Source organism: Myotis brandtii, unplaced genomic scaffold, assembly GCF_000412655.1.
Source record: "Myotis brandtii unplaced genomic scaffold, ASM41265v1 scaffold152, whole genome shotgun sequence".
NCBI lineage: Eukaryota > Metazoa > Chordata > Mammalia > Chiroptera > Vespertilionidae > Myotis > Myotis brandtii.
Genome location: NW_005355502.1, coordinates 631,534 through 650,400, shown reverse-complemented (window position 1 = coordinate 650,400; position 18,867 = coordinate 631,534). Strand labels below are relative to the sequence as shown.

The window sequence follows — 18,867 nt, the reverse complement described above, 5'->3', positions numbered from 1 at the left end:
TGGAGCCGCAAAGGGATGCCAGTCACATCCCAGCTCTGCCACCCGGCAGTGGCGTGACCTCGTGAGTTTCTTAAACTTTCTAAGCTCACTCTGCACATCCATAAAATGGAAATAATAAATCAGTAACTTACTCTCAGGGTTAGAGTGGGATGCAATGAAATTGTTCAGGCACAGCGCTGGGCGCTGTTGGGGACACCTCCAAAGCACAAGTGACGGTGTCATCACTCGGTTCGCGGTCCCGTCATCTTTGCCTGAGTTACTTGCAACACCGTCCAGCTGGCCCCCTCTTGCTGGTCCTGCCCGTTCACTCCATCCTCCACAGCAGAGAAAACTTGCAGACACACAAACATGTGGTGTCCCTCCTTTGATCAAAGCCTCCAGGTACTCCCTTTGCCTTCAGGAGACAGTCCCCTCACAAGTGGGAATGGGACGCTTGCAGAGGTTAAATCAGTGATGGCGAACCTTTTGAGCTCTGCGTGTCAGCATTTTGAAAAACCCTAACTTAACTCTGGTGCCATGTCACATATAGAAATTTTTTGATCTTTGCAACCATAATAAAACAAAGATTTATATTTTTGATATTTATTTTATATATTTAAATGCCATTTAACAAAGAAAAATGAACCCAAAAAATGAGTTCGCGTGTCAGAGGTGACACGCGTGTCATAGGTTTGCCATCACTGGGTTAAATGGTTGTTCAAGCCCTGGCCGAGTGGGGTGTCAGCCGGCACAGTCCTGGTCAGGGCACATACCTGGGTTTCAGGTTCCATTTCTAGTCAGGGTGCATATAGGGGACAATGGGTCAATGGTTCCCTCTCACACCGATCTCTCTCTCTCTCTCTCTCTCTCTCTCTCTCTCTCTCTCTCTCTTTCTCTCTGGAACAAAGATTTGTTTAAGGTCAAGGAGTAGCAAATGACACAGAACGGGAATCCAGCTTTCCATTTCCACATTCCACCTTCTTACCCGCTGTGCTGCAGTTAAGATGAAAGGGTAAGTGGGTGAAAGGGGTGCATGCATGAACAGATGCAATAACAGAAGGACAGAAGGATGGAAGGAAGGATGGATGGAGGATAGAAAGATGCAGCCTCCTATGTTGCAGCCTCCCCTTCCCTCTGGCCTGGCCTTTCCCACCTGGGACATCTGAGAATGCAGCACACCCTGTGGACTCTTCCACTCCCAGCTCTGGGATCCCCTTTCCTCCTGCCAGCCCAGCAAGTCCCCCTTGGGGGTCAGCTTCCAGTGAACGGACTACTTTGTCTTCTTCCGGTAGCTTAGGTTTTTCTATGACCTGGGACCAAATTTTGTGTCTTTAAAAAAAAAAAAAAAGATCTCAGAGAGGAAGGAAGAGGAAGAGAGAGATAGAAACATCAATGACAAGAGAGAATCATTGATCAGCCGCCTCCTGCACGCCCCCTACTGTGGATGGAGCCCACAATGGAGACATGTGCCCTGATCGGCATCGAACTATGACCTCCTGGTTCATTAGTTGACACTCAACCTCTGAGCTACACAGGCCAGGCAAATGTTGTATCTTAATACACACACTCGTTATGTATATGCACTTATGTATGCTATTTGTATGACTATCTCATTTAATCTTCACAATGTCCTTATAAAGTAGGTACTATGATTTTCTCCAGCCCAAAGGTGAGAAATCCAGGTCCGAGAGAGCTTAAGTAATTTGCCCAAAGTCGCACAGCTACGAATGGTGGATCCAGGATGAGCCATCAGACCCCAGGACTGCACTCCCACGACTGCCAGGCTGCCCTGTCTCCTATCATTGCCAGTGAATGCTCCTCACACACACATGCACACACACACGCACACACACACACACATGCACACACAGAGCTGAAGAAAGCTATGCGATTATCCTTCATTTCTCCTTCATGCAAGAAAGGTGGGCGTTATCCACTGCACTCAGTTTCCTAAATCTGAGGGCTATAGTCCCAATCACCTTACACACCTGAGTGTCTGCATCATCAGGACTGAGGGGCCCTAATGTGACCCCACAGCTCTCCCCTTCACCTGGTCCACAGAGAATGATTAGGCATCAAGACAAAGAAAATCAACTCTGCATGTTGTCAATCAATAAACATGTATCAAGTACCCACCCAGGCTCAGTAACGTGTTGGCTGCACGGGACAGGGGGTTGTAAAGGAGACTAGAGCTTAGTTAGGTTTGGTGAGACAGACAACAAGCAGGTAAAATAAATGAACAAAACACAACTTGGTCCTGGAACAGCAAAGTCATTGTGTGTGGTGGTGGGATGGGGATGGGTGGAGGGAGGCAGCCAGAGGCTCCAGGGGAGGGGGGCTTGGGTTGACCTTGGAAGCACAAGTGGGATTCAGGTAATTTACATTTAAATATTTCCTGATGTCTAATATGTGCTGGGCATTACAGAAGTGCTTTACCTGTGATAGTTCATTATTTCTCACCTCAGTCCTGAGGGGCAGATGCCATCCTTACACGCTTTACAGATAAGGAAACGAAGGCTCAGAGACATCCAGCAATCAGCTCCAGGACACAGAACAGGGCAGAGCTGGGTTCAAGCACACGTTCTCTGACTCTAGACCACAAAACGAAAAGGGAGAGAAGAATGGAACCCACTGAGAAGGCCGGGGGCACCCAGGCGGTCAGGAAAGGGAGCACCTTTATTACGTGTCCACAAGCCAAGCTCCGTGGTGTGTCTTTCTAGACGTCACTAACACACCATTTCATTTTTATCGAAGCACTTGTCCATACCATCTACTTTCTTGCTTTGATTGCTTGGAATATGAATTCCAAGAGAGGAAGACGATACCTGGCTTGGTTACTACACACTACTCAGCATCTAGTTCCCTGACTGGCACATAGTAGGTGTCAACAAGTTCATGTGGCATGAAAGACCAAGAGCCAGTGGGAGGAGGGTGCTGCGTTGTGAATTCCAGCAAAGCACAGCAAAGGAAACCATCAAAAAAGTGAAGAGACAACCCACTAAATGAAAGAACATATTTACCAATAATGCATCGGATATGGAATTTCTACCCAAAACTTATAAAGAACTCATACAACTCAACACCCCCCAAAAAACAACCCCAGAAATTTAATTAAAAATTAATTCAGATAAAGAGACTAGAGCTTAGTTAGGTTTGGTGAGACAGACAACGAGCAGATAAAATAAATGAACAAAATGGACCTGAAAAGACATATGAAAGGATGGTCAATGTCACTAATCATCAGAGAAATGCAAATTCAAACCACAATGAGATCTCACCTTACACCTGTCATAATAGTGATTATCAATAAATCAACAAACGACAAGTGCTGGAAAAAATGTGGAGAAAAGGGAACCCTCGTGCATTGTTGGTAGGAATGAAGACTGGTGCAGCCCTTGTGGAAAACAGTATGGAGGATCCTCAAAAAATTAAAAATTGAACTGCCTTATGACCCAGTGATTCCACTTCTGGGTATATATACGAAGAAACCTAAAACACTAATTTGAAATAATGTATGCACCCCTAAATTCATTGCATCCTTATTTACAACTAGAGGCTCAGTGCCCAAAATTCATGCACTTAGGCCCACTCCTAAGCCATCAGTCGGACATCCTTAGTGCTGCTGCAGGAGCGGGAGAGGCTCCTACCACTGCCACTGCGCTGGCCAGCCATGAGCCTGGCTTCTGGCTGAGCAGAGCTCCCCCTGTGGGAGCACACTGACCACCAGGAGGCAGCTCCTGCATTGAGCATCTGCCCCCTGGTGGTCAGTGTGCATCATAGCGACTGGTTGTTCTGCCATTCAGTCAAATTGCATATTAGCCTTTTATTAGATAGGATAGCCAACATATGGAAGCAACCCAAATGTCCATCAATAGATGATTGGATAATGAAGATGTGGAACATATTCATAATGGAATATTATCCATAAAAAGAATGACATTTTACCATTTGTGACAGTATGAATGGACATAGAGGGTATTATGGTAAGTGAAATAAATCAGTGAGAAAGACAAATAGCACATGATTTCACTTACATGTGGAATCTAAAGAACAATATAAACAAGCAAACAAAAATTAAACGAACTCATAGATACAGAGAACAGGCTATCAGAGGGGAAGGGTATTGGGGGACTGTGTGAAAAGATTGAGAAGTACAGATTGGCAGTTACAAAACAGTCACGGGGATGTAAAATAGACCACAGGGAATCCTATATAATAAAAGGGTAATATGCAAATTGACCCTAACGGCAGAATGACCAGTTGCTATTACACACACTGACCACCAGGGGGCAGATGCTCAACACAGGAGCTGCCCCCTGGTGGTCAGTGTGCTCCCACAGGGAGAGCGCTGCTCAGCCAGAAGCTGGCTCACTGCTGGCCAGCACAGTGGTGGTGGCGGGAGCCTCTCCCTCCTCTGTGGCAGCACTAAGGCTGTCCAACTAATGGCTTAGGCCCAAGCCCTAAGCCATTAGTTGGACATCCCCTGAGGAACCCCCAGCCCCAAGTGCATGAATTTTCATGCACTGGGCCTCTAGTATAGTCAATGATATTGTGATAGCTGTGTATGGTGTCAGGTGGGTACTGGAAATATTAGGGGAAATACTTTGTAAAGTATATGATTGTCTAACCTCTATGCTGTATACATGGAACTAATCTATATATATAAAAGCCTAATATGCAAATAGACTGAACGGCAGAACAACCAAAAAACTGGTCACTATGACGTACGCTGATGACCAGGGGACACGGGCAGAACATGGCAGCAGCGGGATGGTGGAGCAGGTGAGTGGGGGTGCCAGACCAAAGCAAGGTGCCGGTCACTGTCATTGGGGCGAGTCTCTGGTGGTTACTGAAAATTCTTTGCTCCCATGCGCCATGGTCCCACCAGGCACTCACACCTCCTGCCAGCACCGGCCCCGCTCGCACCCACTGCTGGGACCATCAGTGCATGGGGCAGGAGTGGGGCTGCCAGCAGACGTGGTACCTGGGGCCATGGTGGAAGGGGCCAGGTTGGGGCATGGAGGATGGGCCAAGACCCACCCCTGTGCCCACCACAGCTTCGCAGCCCATAGTTCCTTTCAAGGTGCATGAATTCATGCACTGGGCCCCTAGTACAAAATAATATTGGTTGTCAACTGTAATTGAAAAAATAATAAAAAAAGAAAGCTCACATTATAAATACAATATCATACTTGCAAAGCCAACATTGTGAGTGTGTGTGTAGGGGGAGTGACAAAAATTTCAGTAACAATCTTTTTTTCATGTAGATTTATTTATTTTGTCATTGCAAGCTATAAAACAAAGACATCACTGAGCAAACCCTTAACAGATTAGACCCAAACCATTGAGCGGAGCCCCTGGAGTGTGGCTCCGGAGCTTAGCTGCCGTGAGTCCCTGGGGAGCACTGGGATGCTGGTGTCCAGAGTGCACCAGGGATTCTGATTTAGTTTGTCTGGAGTATGGGCTGCTAGTTGGCAATTTTTCAAACAGTGGTTCTCATCTTTGTCCATGGGCATCATTGGGAAATTTTTTAAAAAATCCTAAAAAGCAAGCCAGGCCAATTACACTGGAATTCATGGGGGTGGGACTCAAACATCAGTATATTTTGCAGGTCCCATGAGCACCAACATTAGTAGCAACCAAAGGGAACATAAAGAACATGTCGCCTTTGTAACATATGAGATGGTTTTTGTTCTTATATCCATGCTTCTGATTCCCAATTGTGTTCCATTATATGTAATAGAGGCCTGACTTAGGCAAGCCATGTAACTTAAAAACTTGTGTGGTGCAAGAAGCGGCCTGGACCGGAGCTGATTTTTCACGGCTAACACATGTGATACCACAAGCCACTGGTGTTGTCATTTGCCAAGTTACGGATCTGCATTGGGGGTGGGGAGGGCATTGGGGGGGAAAGGACACATATGTAACACCTTAATCAATAAAGAAAAAAAGAGCTAATATTTAATAAGGGCTTAGTTTGTGCCAGAACTGTTCTAAGCAGTTAACATAGCTGGGACTATTTAATCTTCATAAAACCCTGCGCTATCACTGTACCAAGTTTACAGCTGAGGAAACCTAGACAGAGATTCAGTGACGGCCCAGATCCTCTGGCTACCAAGTGGTTGAGCAGGACTGAAGGGAAGTAGCCTGGCTCCGGTTCAGTACACTCAGCCTCCACGTTGCAGGAAGGCTGGCTGGGAGCGAACAGGAACACTCAATACATCTGCCTGTACTGCCACCGAAGCGGGAGCCCATTCAAGCGCGAGGGAGCTCACCCCTGCACGCTCATTAGAGACCGTGTCTGGTGGCCTCTGGGCAGGTGGCCTTTCAGAGAAGGTCCACGGGGTTCCCTCTTTCATCTCCTGGCGCCAATGATCTGATGAAGGTTAAAGACGCCCCAGCAGGAGGGGAAATGAGAGATGGCTATTCCTGCTCTCGTGCCTCAATGTCTCTGCTCAAGAGCAAGGTTCTCTCTTCACCTCCTTCTCTAGCTAACTGCAACGTCACCTTTGAGGCAGTTCAAGGTGAGTATCCCCTCTGAGAATTTCCCCTGATCCTCTCCTTCCCACTCCCAGGTTATCCTGCTTTGTCAAAACAAGTGTGAAGAAACAGGTTTCAGATTAAATAAATTCTCAGTTTAGATAGGAGGAAAGGGCTGCATTGTTTCGTATCTTGATGAACTAATTTGGTTGTCGAAGGATGGTCCTCAGAGTCTGGAAGGATTGGGATATCCATGAAAAACTAAATGTCTCTGTGTGAAAATGCAGGAGGAACTTGGAAGCTGCTGGGAAAAACGAGTGGCTGGGACGAAGGGGATTCTTGGAGGTGAAGGATAATATCATGGCTGCAGAACAGGAAACTTGAAGAATGAGGCTGGCCAATGAGAAGTGCCCTCGTACTCTGGCAGGCCTGGCAGAGGGACCGCACAACAAGACTGTCCTCTTAAGCTATTGACTGTGCTATAATTTAACACCTCTCACCCTTCCCCCAAATATTAACTGAATATTGACTTTACCCAGTTCCGTTGATTGACTGGCATTTTGCAGAGGGAAGGGAAGGTAGCTTTGTGGCTTATTTGGGCAGATGCAAAGAAAAAGACACAGCCACAGAGCAAGAGACAGATGCATCTACAGTAATAGAAATTAGAGTTGGAGATATGAACGTAGCCCTACAAGGAACATCTCAGGGAAGCCTAATCCAGCAGCATCAGTGCAGTTATAGAAATGAGCCAAGCCTATTTAATTCACAAAAGCAAGGCAACCTCAGCTACCATTTCAGTGACACAAGATTTCTCTTAGTGACAGCTTCTCACAGGCACTCACCTCTCCTTTGCAAGCTTCCAACACCATACAAGCACCTTCAACAAGTGATTTAAAAAGTAATCTTTCTGCCAAACTGGACCATTTTAATCTCCACAAATGTTTCAAAGTTTTATTCTCCTACAGATTTTTATATGTGATTTGCCTGAACCATGCTTGCCTGTCACTGTTGCCTTTTTAAATTTCTACTATTCTTTTGGATCTCAACCTTAGCTGTCACTTCCTCTGCTGTATTAGTGAGGATGCTTTAGACCACCAGAAAAAGAAAAACAAAATTCAACTCAAAATGGCTTAAACCACAAGGTACTGGATCGGACACCTCTTCTGAGCCACTCTGATGCTACCGTGCAATGGACTCTTCATGCCAGTGCTGGCGAGGCTAACTGGTGTGCCGAGTGCATGAAGCACTAGGGAGGCAACTGCAAAGGAGGGCGGAGGAATTAACTGGGACGTCTTTGGGTGCTTCCATGCCCCGTGATAATAGAAAATTGGCAGTTCCAGGAATCACGGACAGAAATGGCAAGGCCACAGGGCTAGGAGCAATCCAGTGTGGTGGTGGAGGTGTGATGATGGATGTAATTGTGAGCTCCAACCGGCTGCAACGGCAGAGATAGGGGGTTCACAGAACCTCTTGCCTTGAATCTTTGTAGGCAGTTTCGCTGGCTACTACCTTAAAGGGCCCTCTGATTAATCAAACTGATGTCTTTTCACTCAGGGAGGTAAGGGCATCTTGTTTTCAAAAGTGGAGGTCAAGAGGGGATCACTGATCGAAGGGATGGACTGTATATGAGCCACTGTATCACCTGATTGTATGTTTCATCACCGAGTGTCCGTCCGAATTAGGTGCAATCTGACTGACTCAAACTCTCCCTGCACCGGGAGTGTCACTGCTCACCTCTTCTCCAAGGTTTCCCTGCTCGTGCCAAGTTGTTGGACACTGTGGGATCCAAGCTGGTAGCCATGCATGCAAAACCCAGAAGTTTGAGGAAATTTACCCACCATAAGCAAACCTCTCACCCTTGGGAGGTGGGAGGTGGTGGGCACATTACCCCTTGCTCTCCCCCACATGCACTGTCCTGTGGTGCCGTGTACACAGCTTCTTAGAGCACAGTCACGCTTAGTGGAAGCCGCTGGATCACGCTTTCTCACATTGGCTCTTCCTCCTTCCCCTCTCACTCTGTCCCTCACAGTGTCTCTGATACTGCCTCCTCTAACCAGGGGCATATTAGCCCTCTGCCCAGATCTGCCCCCCCCCCAGCCCCCAGCAAACCAAAGGCAATCATACATAACAAAAACTAAGAAGGTAGAAATTTCCAGAATTCTGATAGACATGTGCTCTTTTTACCTTTCCAGTATTCAATTTTTAATGTGTTGGGTTTTGTCTTCACACCTATCTTTTCATGGCTTAATAGGGCTGCAGGAACTCCAATTTCCAGAACCTCAAACAAAAATGTTCCAGTTCTAAAAGAGGGTGACGAGGGCATATCCCTCCTTTTCCAAGACTGGAGTTAAGTCTCCTAAAAGCTCCCCAGACTTCTGGGAGAGAGCTCCTCACATCTCATTGGCCAAACCTCATCCCACTCCCACTCCATCCTTGGCATGAGGAATTGAATTTCTTAGTCCATTCATGATTCATCCCTTGGGACTAGAGAGGACCAAGAAGTGAGAAATTAATAGCTGCTAACACAGTTTATACCTATGTCAGACACTTAATTGGCTAACCCAGGAGTTTTTTTCAATACTTCTTATTTATTTATTTATTCATTTTTAAATTAAATTTTATTTTATCCATCAACATTTATCCCCTCTATGTCCTCTTCCACCTCATTTTCAATACTTCTTCCCCTTTGCCCATCTCCTACTATAAGGCTAAACAAGCAAGATATTCACTTTTCAGCCTCCCTTGCAGCTAGAAAGCCATGGGATCTATTTCTAGACACTTGTATATAAGGGCAAGTCTTCTGAGGGCGGCTTCTAGGTTCTCCTTGGTAAAGCAGAATGGCATGGAAATAGCTCTCTCTCCCTTCGTAGTCACCTCTCTAATTCGTGGTTTTAGACTTAATCATGTGAGGACATGATTCCTGGAGCTTTGCTGCCATTTGGCAAACATGGGGTGAGGAGCCCAGGTGTGAAAGACCAACAAGCTGATGGGGGTGAAGTAGAATGATGAAAATAACCCATCTCCTTAATCACATCTCGCACCACTGAAGTATCTGGGTCGTTGTTTCTAGATTTTTTTAGTTATATCAGATAATTGTCTTTTTTATTTAGCCATTATTATTTAAGTATTATTATTAAGTATTATGCAGCTAAAAGCCATTCTAACGGATAAAGCAACCAACAGTGTTGGTTTCCAGAAAGTATTGCTATTTATTTCCCCAACACCCAAGGCTTGCTGCCACCACGGCCATCACTGTGCTATGCTTTCCTGGTTCAGGTGACCGGGTCCCTGCAGTACTCCAGGTGGACAAGCGGAGCCAGCCTCAGCCTTGCAGACCGCAGCGCGGATTCCTGCGCAGACGGTGGGCAGTCTAAGTGAGCCTAAGGTCTCTCACAGCTTTGGGTTCTATGACCCCAAATTATTCATATAAATCTCCCTTTCCTATGTATAAAGGTCTTTTTACTCACATTGCTTCATAGCGAGTTGCCAGTTTATGTTTCAAAATGTGGAAAAGCAACATAAAAATGCAACTTGTGTAAATATTCCTATTGTGTGTGGGGAAGTTCCTCTTTGCAGATAATTCAGAGGTTGTTTGCTATTCCAAACAGGCCCCTCCCCATTCTCCCTCAGCAGCATGGAGAGTGGATCTGAAAACATTTTTGAAATGATATTAATAAATCATTTCCTGTGGGTATGGCTAATCAGCCATTTGTTGGCTAAATGTTCTGTGTGCGATAAAGGCACATGGACAAATCCTGGCCACTATGCTCTGCATGGAGGCTTAGAACCTGAACCTCCTCACATAGCGTGGCATTTGCAGAATCCTTAATAGTCTACAGGTAACAGGGAAACTGTCCTTGCAAGACAATAGAACATGGAAGATTTTAAAAATTGGCCAAATTTCTATCTGTCACCAGAAACCTTTTATAAGTAGCAATGACCCTTAGAATTTATAACACCTTTTTGTTTAGAAAATGTTTCCAATATTTTGTCTCACTTCATTGAATGATTTTTGGTGGTTGAAGAGAAGACAATGAAATTGGTTCTTTTCCATTTTTCTTCCAGGAACGTGTGGTGAGTCACTGACAGGTATTATCTAATTCAGGGGTGGGGACCTTGTCTCTGCCAAGGCCATTTGGATATTCATAACATCATTTGCAGGCCATGCAAAAGTATCAACTTAAAATTAGCCTGCTGTATTAGTCAAACCTGTAATTACTCACCCCTAACGCCTTGGCAGGGCCAGACCAAATGATTTCATGGGCCTTCTATGGCCCGCGGGCCGGACGTTCCCCACCCCTTTAATTATTTAAAATAATTAAATAATTATTTTATTTAAAAATATTTTTAAATTGCATAAGTAATACACACTCATAGAACTTTCCAACAATGCAGGACATGAAAATTAAAAAGTGGAAGTTCCTCTTCACTCCCCCACACATGGGCCCCTGGAGGTTGCTTGTGTGTCCCTTGGTGTGTCATCCAGACTCTCTCCGTGTGTTTTCATAAATACACACGTTGTTACATAAATATATAAGCAGACATACGTCATCTATTCAAGAACGCATGTTTTGCTCCCCAAACCAGTTTTAAGTAGAGAAGCCTTATAGCCTCAGAGGCCAACCCCAAAACACTGCCACCCAGAGGCTGAGCCACAAACTGACTCTTAGGTGAACACAAATTAAGGCAGTCTGGATCACAAATACAGCCTGCTTTAAAATCAGGACTGTGATTTACAACACGGAGGAACAGTGTATCACAGGGAAATTCAACACTCTCCTAAATACCTGGCAGGACTAAGCAGATCCAAGCAACAGCAGCCTCCTGATCACCACACCCTCTGTCTGAGGAACAGCAGCTGTACGTGAAGCCTCCCCCCACCAGCCAGAAGAGCCACCACAGCTGTGAACAACACCCACCAGAGGAGCTGCTGCCAACTGAGGAGCAGCTGCTACCGCAACCACCCAAGGAGCAACCACAGCCCAAGGAGCCACTGCCACCCAGGGAGCAGCCACTGAACGACTCAACATCTAGATATGTCAGTGAGATCAAACATGGGTAGGCAAAGAAACCCCCAAAGGAAAGAAAAGGAGGACTCGCCAGAAAAGCAGCTAAGTGAGACAGAGGCATGCAACATGACAGAAAAAGAATTCAGAATAAGGGTCCTAGCGTGCATAAACCGGATGGAGGAAAAAATCAACTACTTATGCAAGAAGCAAGAAGAAACAGATGAAAAAATCAATAACTTATGCAAGACCCAAGAAGAAATGAAGAGCGATATAGCTGCAATAAAAAACACCATTGAAAGCATCAACAGTAGACTAGGAGAAGCGGAGGACCGAATTAGTGAATTAGAAGACAAGGAAGCAAAACACACCCAAACTGTACTGCAATTGGAGAAAAAAATTAAAAGACAGGAGGAGAGCCTAAGGGAGCTTTGGGACAACATGAAACGAAACAACATACGAATAATAGGGGTGCCAGAACAACAGAAAGATGAACAAGGATTAGAAAACCTACTCGAAGAAATAATATCAGAAAACTTCCCTGAGGTGGGGAAGAAAAAAGTCACACAAGCACAGAGAGTCCCAAACAAGGTGAACCCGAAAAGACCCACACCAAGACACATCATAATTACCATGGCAAATGTTCAGGACAAAGAGAGAATCTTACAGGCTGCAAGAGAGAGACGGAAAGTTACATACAAGGGATCTCCCATTAGATTATCAAATGATTTCTCAACAGAAACACATCAGGCCAGAAAAGAATGGACAGAAATTTACAAAGTGATGCAAAGCAAAGGACTGAACCCAAGAATACTCTATCCAGCAAGGCTATCATTCAAAATTGAAGGGGAAATAAGAAGCTTCACAGACAAAAAAAGGCTAAGGGAGTTTATCACCACCAAGCCAGCAATGCAAGAAATGCTAAAGGGACTGGTGTAAAAAGAAGGAATAAAAAGCTCAGAAAGAAAACAGCCACACAAAAAAAGAAATGGCTACAAACAAGTACCTTTCAATAATAACTTTAAACGTAAACGGACTAAATGCTCCAACCAAAAGACATCGAGTGGCTGAATGGATAAAAAAACATGACCCATACATCTGCTGTCTACAAGAGACCCACCTCATTAGAAGGGACTCACACAGACTGAAAGTGAAGGGATGGAAAAATATCTTTCAGGCAAATGGAAAGGAAAAGAAAGCTGGGGTAGCAATACTTATATCAGACAAAATAGACCTCAAAGTGAAGGCCATAACCAGAGATAAGGAAGGCCACTTCATAATACTAAAGGGATCAATACAACAAGAAGATATAACCCTGGTAAACATATATGCACCCAATGCAGGAGCACCCAAATACATAAAAAAACTCCTGGAAGCACTCACACACATGCACTGAAACAGGAGCGCAAACGGAAAGAATCTGGCTGAGGTTGAACAGCAGCCCGGGGACAGGAGGCTTGCCTAGCCCCTCAAGGGGATCCCCATTCCTCTCGTTTGGTGAGCTTTCTGCTGGGCTCATTCCCCAATGGAGGCCTGGGGAAGAGCAGATGTCTTTCTGGAAGGAATGTCTCCCCAGGACTGGGAGCTGTCCTGCATCTCCGGGGTCCCTGCCCCTGAGCTGGCCAGCGGGCTGACTCCTCCATCCCAGACAGCCTGGGGGTCTGATGCTTCTGGGTCCCAGGCTCCTCATTTGTAATTTGTGACCAGGAACACACTCTATCTACCTGTCGGAGTTCTTGAAAGGATCCGTTCAAATAATGCTGTGAAAGCCTCCTGAGAAATACATACAGTGCCCCTAAGCCCCTCCATGATGAGGGTGAGGAGTTACCCTCTCCCCCTCCCTCTCTCTTACCTCCCTCCCTCCCATGCTCCCCTTCTCTTTCCCATCCCCACTCCACTTCATATCTGACTTCTATTCCAAAGAGACTGACTTCAGTCCTAGGCTCATGAAATATTCAATCCACGTGGACACTTTTCAGTTAATATGGGGGTGATTCAGGCAGCTGTGCCTTATGGTGGCCTCCGTTACCCCTTCCCGGATCCAATGAGCCAGCGTTGAGCACTGCCCTAGAGACAGACCAGCCGAGGACCTGGTCTGCTGAGGCCCCCAGCGTTCTCTTCGCCATCCCTCCACGGTGCCCGGGAGAGCAGATCTGCGCATAAGGAGTCTAAGGCAGCGTGAAGAATGAGAAAGGAAAATGCAAGCCCAAGGCAACAGCACTTCAGCAGCGAGCATCCGGGCGATTAGCAGGGGCTCGGTCAGGGGCACATGCCGCACCGAGCTCCACGCCTGTCCTCCCGTCACGGCGTCAGCGCGGCCTCCTGGTGGACTCATCCCAGGATTCATTTGCGCTTGCTGACATTTTTCTGGGTTTAAAAACGGGCTTTTCGTTGCTGTTATGACATTGTGCTAGTGGGTTTTGTCTCCCAGGTTGAGTCATAAATACAAGTTAGGAAGTTGATGCACTAAGGCTCTTAGCTCAGTGCCAGGCGCATGTCAGTGCTCGGCAAATAGTGGGCATTTTGATTAATCATGGCCGTAATCACGATCACCATATTCACGTGGGGATAGGCCCGTGTTCTGTTCTGCCCCTAATGGGTCACCTGATACCCGACACTCAGGTGGCTCTTAATAAAATTTGCCAAGAGCTGTGGACTGTTTTTGACATTGAATATAGAATTCTCAAATGGTCTGTATGCCCCACAGTGATCTCCCCTCTCACCTAAACTCCTGTTCAGTCTCCACCAAATATTTAGCAGGCACCTCCTGAATGCCAGGCGTTGTGCTAGATGCTGCGGATCCTGGTAGGCAAGGCAGACCTTCAAAGGGTTAAGCCCCAGGATTTCCCACCCAAGCCGATGACAAGAGCAAATCTAGACATAACAGGCGGTATTGCCAGATCCTGCTCTCATTCCCTGCATCAATACACGTGTCTTCACAACTGGTCTGTGAGGAAGGGACTTCTCTCACCCTTATTTTATATTTTATGTTTAATAGGTTGAAGCCCAGAGAAGTAGATTCATCTGCCCAAAGCCACACAGCAATAATCTGGGGTGGGGTGGCGGGGGGTGAAACACAGGCAGTGTGGCTCCAGAGTCCACACAACTACCTACTAAGTGATACTGTTCATTGGTTCATGTTGCTTCTTTCTGTTTGCGAACTTTTTTATTTGCCTCAGCAAGTAGATTAGAATATCCTAAACTCTACAGAAAGAGGAAGCCTATTGGCGGTTGCCAGGGGCTAGGGAGGTGGGAGTGAGGGCGAGCTGTGCTGGGGTGGAGTTTCCACTTGGGAGATACAGAAGTCCCGCAGCTGGACAGTCTGAAGGCTGTTCACCATGTGACTGTGCTCATGCCATTTAGGCATCCACTTCAAACGGCTAAAATGGTAACCGGTACATTATGGAGATTTTACCTCCACCCCGATTTTTGGAATTCTTAGGCGTAGGGTTGTCCTATGTCCTTCACATCCTCACAGCCTGGGATTGTAACGTGCTTGCCACCCATTGCTTGAGGGGTTTCCGGGCGTCGGTGGCCTTAGGCATGAGCATGCTTCCTTTCTCTCCTCTCTCTCCTGGTTGCTGAGAGCAGTGCCCTCCCAGGGTCCAGAGGCTCCCAGTCATCTGTGAGCGACTGGCCACAGGGAGGGTAGTGCTGAGGGTGAGGGGACAGGCGTTCGGCACAGGGACTGGGCCAAACCAGACGAGTGCTTCCCAGCGGTGGTGATACAAAGAAGTGAGAGGACACCACGCGTCATGGAGAGGCCAAGTTCAGGGCCAGAATAGCTCAAGCTTGAGGTCTCAGGGGCAAGTTGGGGCTGAAAACAAAAACAACCCAGACTCCTGGACTGAGAGGATCTGAAGCCTTATGGGAGTAGAAGGCAACAATATAGAAGCAACATGCAAACAGAAACCACGGTGGTCAGACCCCACACAGCGCTTCCCATTTGCCAAGTGCTGTTCGAAGGACGTTCACACATCAGTGCCGTGTTCTTTACTATTATCACCCCACTTTATAGAAAAAACCAACGTCACACAGCTCGCACGCAAGTGGCAGACTCAATTCCAGCTCCAGGAGCAAGAGATTGACTCTTAATAATTCGAGTTAAGGAGTTAATCTGGAGTTAAGATTCTGGTCCTGCCTGGCTATCGTGGCTCAGTGGTTGAGTGCTGACCTGTGAACCAGGAGGTCACGGTTCGATTCCTGGTCAGGATATGTGCCTGGGTTGCGGGCTCAATCCCCAGTGGGAGGCATGTAGGAAGCAGCCGATCAGTGATTCTCTCTCATCATTGATGTTTTGCTTTCTCTCCCCCTCCCTTCCTTTCTGAAATAGATAAACATATATTTTTAAAAAAAGATTCTGGTCCTGCTGAGAGCTCACTGTTGGCCTGATGAGGTAAGGGGCCATGGGAGGCTGAGGATTTAGGCTACAGATTACACCCAGGCCTCAGGTCCTGGGCTCACAGAGGAGTGCGCCAGCTACCGGTGCAGCCAGGCAGCGAGGGGCAGTGGGCAGCAGCACAGGCTCTGATGGAAGCCTGAACGTGGACTCGGCTCCTCACTCAGTGTGAACACTTGGGCACATCACTTCATCTCTCCCCGCTCGCCCTCCTCATCATGTCTGCCTCACAGGGTCGCTGGGAGCATCACGTGACTTGCAAAGCACTGAGACCAGCACCTGCAGACAGTGAGCAGAGTCTGAGCTAAATAAACAAATGCACTAGAGAAAACAGCCACACACATGGGCCTGCCCGGCGACAGAAAGCATGGCCAGAGGGGTCTTTCCTTGGCGGGAAAAGCACCGGTGGCTGAGGTCCACCTGGAACTCCCTCATCTCGAGCCCCCAGCTCCTATTGCATCCTCCTCCCATCTTCATTGCACAGGGAGGGCCGCGCAGGGGGCCTGCTTCATGCTCCCATGTGGTGACAGTTAATTAGTCTGTTCATTTGACCCCAAGTTTGCTCAGCAGCTCCCTGTCCTCAATACTCATTGTGGTCTGAATACGGTAAGATTCAGCCCCAATTAAAAGTGTTGAAACACCAGCAGCCTCCATTAGTAAAACATCAGAATGAGACTGGGTGTTGCTTTTCAACGGTCTTTTCTTAAAAATTCCAAGAGGCTGGGCAGAGTGAGCCCAGTTAGGAAAGAAAAAAGTTAACACACTCCTTCTTGTGGCCCAGAGTGTGAGGGCAGCATGTCCAATGCTCTCTCCTGGTCTGGGGCTGGAGGCACATCCTTTGTAGCAGAAAGTCCTGGAGTCTGTGTCCCAGGACCTCCTGTCATGCACTCCCTGTGTGAGATGAGACCTTAACTAATCCCATGCCAGAGTCTCAGTTTCTCCATCTGTAAAATGGGGCCGCCAGACCAGCTTGACTAGCCTAGGGTCTGAGGACACCAGGTCGGCCAGCTGAGGCAATCTTGAGCCTGGCAGGACGGGTTCCTCCCTGCCACCATTCTGAGAAATGGCCAGGGCACTTCCTTTCACCCACGTCACTGGGTTTTGGGTCATGTCAGCTGCCCTGGTCACAAGGGATCAGAGTCCCAGTTTCAGGCAGCACTGCACAACCCACTGAGGGCCTGACGAGGCATCCTGGCCAGGACTCTCCACAGTCAGTGGGCTGCCCATCCAGCCAGACCTGGGGTTCATTTATCTTTTTCTCTCCCCAGGCAAAGGGGAGGAGAAGCAAGGGTAGTTCCGCCATGACTGTGTGCAGGGACACTGGTTGGAAAAACCTGGGTGTCAAGTCCTGCTTGTAGGTCCCTGTCATGCACCAGCTCCACGACTTTGTGCCTCAGTTATCTATACTAATAAAATGGTAATATGCTAAGTAGGGTGTACATCTTCCGGACGTCCATCTGGACATCCATCTGGATAAAGCCACAGTGGCTGCGAGGCCTGGGGCTCATGGCAGCTGTGGGCTCAGGCATCAGTGAGCCCCGGCAGCTGTGAGGCCCAGGGCTCAGGCAGCCATAAGCCCCAGTGGCTGTGAGGCCTGGGGCTCAGGCCTCGCAGCTGCTGCTGCCAACAGCGGCAGCAGCAGCGGAGTGATGGGGTGGTGCCTTCCCCTGATCAGACCGGCCATCTCCTGCAGGGGAGTGGGCCTAAGCCATCAGTAGGACATCCCCTGAGGGCTCCCAGACTATGAGAGGAGGCAGGCCGTGCTGAGGGACCCCCCCCTCTCCTGTGCATGAATTTTTGTGCACCAGACCTCTAGTCTATATATATAAAAAGCCAGAGACGGTAATGCTGTCACAACCATAATGACCAGTTGCTATGACACCCACTGTGGCCAGCGAACTGGCCTGATCTGGGCCAATCACCCCCAACACCCTGATCAGGATGGGACCAGCCGGCCAACCACCTTTGCTGGCAGAAATTTGAGGTCCGAGGACCTTGGAGTTGCTGGGTCTCAATCTCGGGCAGCTGTGTGGGCAAAGCTCTCCTTTGGCGGAAGTGGACCCGGGATTAGGGTGCAGGAGTTGGGATTAGGGTGGGGAGGCTTTCCTGGTGGCCACAGCAGTCCCTGCAGGCCACTCACAGCACCTGGGCATCTGGCCCCAGTCAGAACAGCAGCAGGAATAGGGGCCTCAGGGCACAGGGGGCAGCGGCACACAGGAGCCAGGAAGTGCGAGGCCTGATGTGGGCTCTTACCCCACCTGCTGGGCCCAGCAGCAGCAGCAGGTGGGCCATGGTGAGCAGCGAGGCGCTGGGCCACAGATGGGAGGGGAAGTGAGCCAGTAGGGCAAGGCCTCATGCCAGATAGAGCCATGAGTGGTGTGGGCAGAGCCAGAGCTGGAAACCCTGGCAGAATGGGCAGGGCTGCAACCCTGCGCCTTTTCAGCCTTGGCCTTGGATTTCAGAGGTCAGCCCCACTTCAAGAGAGAGGACGTGGCAGAAAGTGGCAAGGCCACAGGAGAGATAGGAAATGTTGTGGCCATCTTTGGGAAACACAGCTGCCATGGTCTTCAGTAACTATGAACAGATAATCTTTGGTCTCCGTTCTACAGAAGGAGAATCTGAGACTCAAAGAAGGGAGCCTTCCGCAACACCTCACCCACTTCTCAGACCTGACCCTGTGCAGCATTGTTTTCGTTGACAGTAGAGGATCCAAAATGTTTTTAGATCTTTTCTATTTTAGGCAGGAAAGAAGTTAGCACAGGGAATTGGTGCTTGGGAAATCATCGGAAAGCTGGAGGAGTGGGTATTAGGCTGGGCCCCCAGGAAAGACTCCCTGCCCAGCGGGAGGAGCTGCCGCCTCAGCCACAACTGAATTCTAGGACACTGGCTCAGCGGTGGTCCGGGGATCGGGAAACTGCTGCCCCCACAAGTGCCCTCCAGCTCCCACAAAACAGGTCACTGGGTACTGTCTCTGCCACAACTGCCTGTGCACAGCCTGGATTC

At 48.0% G+C, this 18,867-nt stretch overlaps 1 pseudogene; it reads left to right on the top strand.

Moving 5' to 3' along the window:
* The first annotated feature begins 4,698 nt into the window (after positions 1-4,698).
* Positions 4,699-18,867, top strand: part of LOC102240079 — a 93,539-nt pseudogene continuing 79,370 nt past the window's right edge.